The sequence below is a fragment of the Sapajus apella genome, unplaced genomic scaffold (genome assembly GCF_009761245.1).
Source record: "Sapajus apella isolate SASKATOON/1434 unplaced genomic scaffold, GSC_monkey_1.0 scaffold47, whole genome shotgun sequence".
NCBI classification, from domain to species: Eukaryota; Metazoa; Chordata; class Mammalia; order Primates; family Cebidae; genus Sapajus; species Sapajus apella.
This window is the reverse complement of record NW_022436987.1, coordinates 3,998,564-4,005,940: the sequence shown is the minus strand read 5'-3', so window position 1 is coordinate 4,005,940 and position 7,377 is coordinate 3,998,564. Positions and strand designations below refer to the sequence as shown.

General features: G+C 43.9%; 1 protein-coding gene across 4 annotated transcripts in view; it reads left to right on the top strand.

The window, feature by feature from the left end:
* The first annotated feature begins 5,833 nt into the window (after positions 1–5,833).
* The window catches only part of STK33 (serine/threonine kinase 33), a 193,054-nt gene continuing 191,510 nt past the window's right edge, over positions 5,834–7,377 (top strand). For 3 of the 4 annotated variants that reach the window (XR_004257577.1, XM_032240670.1, XM_032240669.1), the window contains exon 1: positions 5,834–6,036. The gene's annotated coding sequence lies outside the window, so the exon portion shown is untranslated. The remainder of the gene's footprint in view (positions 6,037–7,377) is intronic. The other variant, XM_032240671.1, reaches the window with a different exon arrangement.

The window sequence follows — 7,377 nt, the reverse complement described above, 5'->3', positions numbered from 1 at the left end:
TAGTCTTGATGACTGTAGCTTTGTAGTAAGTTTTGAAATCAGGAAGTGTGAATCTTCCAACTTTGCTTCTTTTTTTAAGATTGATGCTTGTTCTCGGTCCCTTTCATTTATATATAAATTTTAAGATCAGATTGTCAATTTCTGCAAAAAGGACCACTGAAATTTTGATAAGGATTGTAATGAACTTGTGAATCAGTTTGAGGAGCACTGCCATCTTAACAACATAAGTCTTCCAATCCATGAATGTTTGGTGTGCACTAACTTGAACTCTAATTATTATCTGACAAGGAAGCTAGGTCAGATATCCAAAACTGATGAGGCAAACTGAGTAAACTCTCAAATTACCTCATTTTTGAGCTGTGTGGATAAGGTATAGTTTTATTTTGTTAAAGTAGGGGAAGAGAGCAAATGGAAAGGCATATAAATTGGTAGAGCCTATCAGTAATCAGAGACAGATCTTATTAGGAAAAAGTTATACTTTGCATTATTTACTTTTCAAAGATATGTTCCTATTTAAGAAATCTTGCTAGGCATGGTGGTTCCTGCCTGTAATCCCAGCGCTTTGGGAGGCCAATGTGGGTGGACTGCATGAATTCAGGCATTTAAGACCAGCCTGGGCAAAATGGCAACACTCTGTCTCTATAAAAAATACAAAAATTAGCCAGGCAAGGTGGTGCATGCCTGTGGTTCCAGCTACTTGAGAGGCTAAGGTAGGAGGATTGCTTGGGCTCAGGAAGTCAGGCTGCAGTGAGCCGAGATCGTGCCACTGCACTCTAGCCTGGGTGATAGAGCAAGACCCTGTCCCAACGAAAAGAAAGAGAAGGAAAAAGAAAGAAAGAAAGAAAGAGAGGGAGAGAGAAAGAGAAAAAGGAAGGAAGGAAGGAAGGGAGGGAGGGAAAGAAGGGAAAGAAAGGAAGAAAGAGAGAGAAAAAAGGAGAGAGGGAAGGGGGAGGGAGGGAGGAAAGAAGGAAGGAAGGAAGGAAGGAAGAAAGGAATCTTAATATACATAATAATCTAAACATCTCAATTTGTTTTATGGAATCAAAAATTTATAGGGTTTTTTTTTTTTTGGTTACACAGAGTCTCTTAAAATCTTTTGAATAGCAGAGAGAGCCTTATTACATGTATAAATCAACTGCTTCTTGATTTAAGAAAACTGAAATCTCCCACTCACCCCCCCCCCCAAATTTTGGTATTTTTACAACAGGATTAGCAAACCCTGGAACAAACTGTACTAATTGCTTCTATGTTTTGTTATATTGACAAACTTCAATTCTGACTTCTATTCCTTAAATGTCAAGCAGTTTGATATTGCATTATAACAATAACGTTACCATAGAGTGTTTAAGTAAATAACATATAACACTTGTTGCCAATGGTGACATTAATAATTACTGGAATAGAATGAGGGCAGATTGTTGTGTAGTAATGACCCCTAGAATAGATTGAGTTGCTTGGCAGTGTTAAGAATTTGTCATGTTAGTGGTCATGGTGTTGCAATCCATTATCTCACTGAGAATTGATGACTTCAGCTATGGTTACTAGCCCTAATATTTAATGTAGTTGCCCTGAGCCACTTCAGTGCTTAAAAAAATTGTCTAAGGCATTATGTCAAGAGTTACCCAAGGAAACCTAGGATCTCCATGTATATATTTTAGGGAATCAAGTATGTTTTACTTTTTTATATAGTTCCTCTGGTTCCTCTCTATAAATATTAGTGACATTTACACACTGGAAATGAATATTTGTCTGTCAGTCAGTCTATCTATCTACCTATTTACCTATCCATCTATATCTTACCATGTTCAACAAAGTCTCTTTCCTTCAACCCAACCTCCCTGCCCTCCCTCCCTTCCTCCCTTCCTCCCTCCCATCCTTCCTTCCGTTTTCCCTCCCTCCCTCCCTTCTTTCCTCCCTTTCTTCTTCCCTCCCTCCCTCCCTTCCTTTCTTCTATTAATTCCTTATTTATTAATTCCATAATGTTTACTAACTAGCTACTAAGTTCCAGGCACTAGGAATAAGCAATAATCAAAGAGGCCAGGTCCCTACTGTCTTGGAGCTTAGCTTCTGGCTAGGAAACAACGAAAACAAACAGTTCCTTTTAGATGGTGTTAAGTGCTCTAAGACAACAAAGCAGGGAGATGTGATAGACTGTGGGGTGGGGCTATTTTAGGCAGGAAAATCAAGGCAGGCTTCTCTGAGGAGGTGGTGAGTGAGCTGAGATCTCAATGATGAGAAAGAACCAGGCTTGAGGAGCCACGGGGGCAGAGCCTTACAGAGAGAGGAAACAGCACGTGTAAAATATTTGAAGCAGTTTAAAATAATAATACAACAAAAACATACAAAAAGTAGGAATGAGGGGAAATGAAAGAGAACAAGAGAAAGCTGTGATGCAGATATGAAAACCGTAGTTTGACAAATTTATTAAAATTGAGTTGCAAATTTGGGAACTATCTTCCTGGAAGCCAAAGTAAAAGGGAAATGTGATCAATTTCATGGTCTGCTTTCTTTTATAAAGAAAAGTCATGTCCACTTCTCTAGGAAAAAAAATTCTTCTCCGGCACTCAGGATTGAAATATATTTCTTGCATGGACCCTCCTATACGGGGCATATAAGTCATTGTATTAGCGTGATAGGCCCCTCCTCCCACAGATGTCCAAATATGAATTCCTGGAACCTGTGAATATGTTATATGAAAAGGGCACTTTACAGCTGTGATTAAGTTAAGGACCCTAAAATGGGGAGGTTATCCTGGATTTGTTTTGGTGGGTCTAATCTAATTGTATAGATCCTTAAAAGCCAAGAGCCTTTCCCAGCTAGGATCAGAGGAAGACATGACCTCAGAAGCATGGTTAGGAAGATGCAGTGTTGTTGGCTTTGAAGAGGAAGGAAAAGGGCCACTAACCAAGGAATGTGGTAGCCTCTAGAAGCTGGAAAGGCCAAGAAACTGATTCTCTCCTAGAGCCTCCAGAAAGGAACACATCCCTGCTAACACTGACTATAGCCCAGTGAAACCTATGTTGGATTTCTGACCTATAGAATTTCAAGAGAAGGTATTTTTATTAAGTCACCAAATTTTGATAAATTGTTACTATATAAAACCAATATAGTTAGATTGACTTTTGTTGCAATAACAGAAATTCCCCCACCTGAACTACTAGCTAAGCAAAAGAGTGGACTTTATTATAAAGAATTGGAAATACTACATGGAATTCAAAGGCAGGAACAATTCATATCAGAAAATACCATGACAATGAATAGAAAGCTGTCAGAACTCTTTTGGTCTCTTCTCTCTGTATATCTTTTTCATCCTTCCTGTTCTTTTCCCATTTTCCCTGCAGCCTGGCTTTCTGCATTTCTTCTGGCCACATGGTGGGAAAGCATGTCTGGTGACAACTTCTGATTTTCTTTCTCTCTTTTTTTTTTGAGACGGAGTTTTGCTCTTGTTGCCCAGGCTGGAGTGCAATGGCATGATCTCAGCTCACTGCAATCTCTGCCTCCCAGGTTCAAGTGATTCTCCTGCCTCAGCCTCCCAAGTAGCTGGGACTACAGGCATGTGCTACCACACCCAACTAATTTTGTATTTTTAGTAGAGATGGGGTTTCTCCTTATTGGTCAGTCTGGTCTTGAACTCCTGACCTCAGGAGATCTGCCTGCCTCAGCTTCCCAAAGTGTTAGGATTACAGGCATGAGCCGCTATGCCTGGCCCCTGATTTTCTATTTTAAAGATGTTCTGTGTTTCCACATTAGCTACCTAGAGAAAGATCGAAATCTCTCAGTCCTGTTCATGACCTTTGCAGGGACATGGATGAAGCTGGAAACCATCATTCTCAGCAAACTAACACAAGAACAGAAAACCAAACACTGAATGCTCTCACTCATAAGTGGGAGTTGAACAATGAGAACATATAGACACAGGGAGGGGAACATCACCCCCCAGGGCCTGGCAGGGGGGGGGGGGGGGCTAGGGGAGGGACAGCATTGGGAGAAACACCTAATATATATGACAGGCTGATGGGTGCAGCAAACCACCATGGCACGTGTATACCTATGTAACAAACCTGCATGATCTGCACCTGTACCCCAGAACTTAAAGTATAATAATAATAGTAAAAGAAATTTAAATCTAAAAAAAAAAGAAATCTCTCAGTCCTAATTTCAAATTCCTGGGAGAGGGATATGATTGGCATATCTTGAGTCAGATCCCTACTATTGGAACAATCAGCTGTAGCCAGGTGGACTGGTTACCTTGTCTGAGGATCCAGGGCTAGTTTCCTGAAAAAGACATCTGGTTATACTGCTGTTTTTAAACTGCAACTTGCATTGGTCAAGAAACCATTAGTGGGTAGAAACCAGCCTTAAAAAGATATTAAAAGTATCAGGGTGCATCGCATGAGATGTGGGTATTGTTTTATAAAACTTGTTTCAGTTAAAAAATATATGAGTACATGTGTATTGAGTGATAATATAAACATATTTATTTTGGTGGATTGTGCTTAAAAAAGTTTGAAAAGCTCTGGGCTGGACAAGCTGGTAGGATTCTGCTACAGAGATGTAATAAACAGCATTCTTAAAGTAATCCCTCTAGTAAATGCAGAGGTATCATGAATATTTTTCAAACAGCATCTCTTAATATAAGCAAATGGCATAGTGCTGAACATGCCTTGGTATAGGCAATGTTGCAAGGGGACGACACAATGGTACAAGCATACAGTTTTTTGATGGTCTGGTTTAACGCAGGGCAAAATGTAGTCCCGTGGTTGTTTTTGTTTTGTTTTTAGAGTCAGGGTTGGCTGTGTTGCCCAGGCTGGAACCTGTGAATATGTTACATTATATGCAACGGGCACTTTACAGATGAGATTAAGTTAAGGACCTTAAGATGGGGAGATTCTCCAGGAGATCTTTTTATCTCCTGCAGCCTGGTGCCTAGTAGGACTTCATTATATAGTAGATTTCTTGTCGCCCTTTACTGGCCAGGGAGGTTTTAGTTTTGTAGAGATGGGGAATCTCCTGATGTTGCCCAGGCTGGTCCTGAACGTCTGGGTTCGAAGAATCCTCTTGCCTTGGCCTCCCAAAGTGCTGAGATTATCGGTGTGAGCCACTGCGCCCGGCCTAGTCCAGTGGTTTTAAGTTACCAGTCACCCATTATGACCATTTTGAGTTTTTTGATGAACAGGACTGGATGAACTAGTTGTCAAATGTACCTCCCCCTAAGCAATACAATGAATCCACCTGCCTATCAACTTACTGGCTACCAATCAGTCGAATTTTAGAGAATATCTGCCTTAAATAATTAGGCTAGCATTAAGAGAGTTGAATTTCTTCCCCACAGCTGCTAGAGAGTAGGACCCAGGACCACAGAAGCCATTCCTAGTTCAGGCCAATAAATCCATTAGCATACAGCTGGACCCTCTGTTGCCGGGGACAAGCATTCAGATGGTTCCCCATAGGTTTGTAGCTAAAATATATCCGTGAGAATCGTCATTTGATCTGTCAGGAGTCTTCTCAGCCCCTGTGTGGGGACAAACACCCCTCCCCCCAGCATTTCCCCGTCTTTTTAGGCTAACTTCTCCCCCCCCCCGCCCCCCCGCCCGCACTGCAGGCTTGCAGCTCTAGCTCCAACTGGCTGGGGGCTGAGGGCTTGACCCGGAGTAAGAAGAGTGGCCTGGGCATCAATCACCTTAGTACCGTGATATTCCTGCTACAAAGCTGTATTTTACGTACAAGTGGCTGCTCCTCTGTGCCCCAGACGGGATTTTAGGTCCGCCCCTAAGGGAAGCCGCCCGCGGACGCGCCTGAGGCTGCACCCGGGGCACGTGGGCGCCGTTGTGCAGCCGGCACCTCCGGGCCAGCCCCGCAGCTGGGAAAAGGGGCTTTGCACCCGCCGGCGCTCTTTGTCCCCGCGCGGCCCCCGTCCACGCCCTGCGGCTGCTCTGCGGGCCGAAAAGTTTCTCCAGGTGCAGAATTCCGGGCTCGGCTACAACTTGCGCGAAGTGTGCGCACCTGTCGGAGGCCCGCCAGCCCGCCCGGGCCGCGGTGAGTGGTCCCTGGAGTCGCCGCTCAGGGCGGGCCCGCGGGAGGGGGAGGACGGCCTGGGGCGCAGCCGGACCTGGGCGTTGCTATGGCAACGCGGTGGGCAAACGGGCCTCTGGGCCTCCCGCTGCCGGTCGGCTGGCGGCCCCCCAGCGGAGGGACCGGGCCGAGCCCGCGGACTCTTCCGAGTGTCTCCCGGGGCCCAGCCGTTGGGATCCCATTCACCCCCCACCCCGGGCCCGGTATTTAGGGTGGTCTCTGTCTGCCCGGGTTCATCTCCACAGTCTCCCACCTCCACCCCATCTTGGGACTTGAACCTTTTTGAAAGTTTAAAGCGACCTTACTGTAGGGTAAGTGTGTGAGAAACATCCTTAAAGTTCTGAAGCTGAGTTTCTTTTTTCTCCTAGAGCCTGGTACCTAGTAGGACTTCATTATGTGGTAGGTTTCTTGTTGCCCTTAAGACAGTCTCTTGCACCCAGATGATGCACATAGGAGGTGTTAGGTTGACGTAAAGCAGCCCCGTACTGGCTCTGTGGACAAGTAATTTAAGTACTCTCCCTCAGTTTCCTAAATGTAGATGGTCATGTCTCACAAGGTCGTGGGTTTCAGTGAACCTGTATGTGAAGCTGTTTTGTGAACAGTACATGTAAAAAGCTTAGTGGTAAGGGATATTTGCAAGCTAAAAGTGGTCTAGTGCTCCCGTCCCACATCACCGGCTAAGGAGGACCTTCTTTTTTGTCTGACCACCAAATATCTCCAATATGCAACCAGAAAATAGGATGGTCCTGCCTTGGAGGAGGGTTCTGTGAATGGAAAGGAACATCAACAAGTTTTGAACCTAAACTCTCTCCTTGTTTTCCAGGCCCGTGCCTTTAGAGTGTGATGGATATGCAGATATATCACACTTTTAAATTTTTAGCTCATGTAAATATGTTGTTATCTCAATGAGTCATACCAACCTCTATCTAGTTTGCAAATCAGAAATCTTGGCCTCATTCTTGACACCTCACACTTTCTTCCTTTCCATATCCAAACAATTATGAAGTTCTATTCATTTTATCTTCATACCAAATCTCAAATCCATCTGAGTATCTCTGTCTCTGCGCTATCACCCTAGACCAATCTACCAGTATCTGTTGTCCAGTAGTAGCCTCCTAACTAGCCTAACGGTATTAACCCTTTCCTTCTAATATTCCCATCCATTCTTGCCCTGCAGCAGGAGTACTGCTTTAACAATTAAAATTGATTATGCTACCCACCCACCTCCTCTAGCTTAAAATCCATCATGGTTTCTCATTATTCTTAGGATAAAGACCGAACTCTTAATGTGGCCTAAAAGTTGGG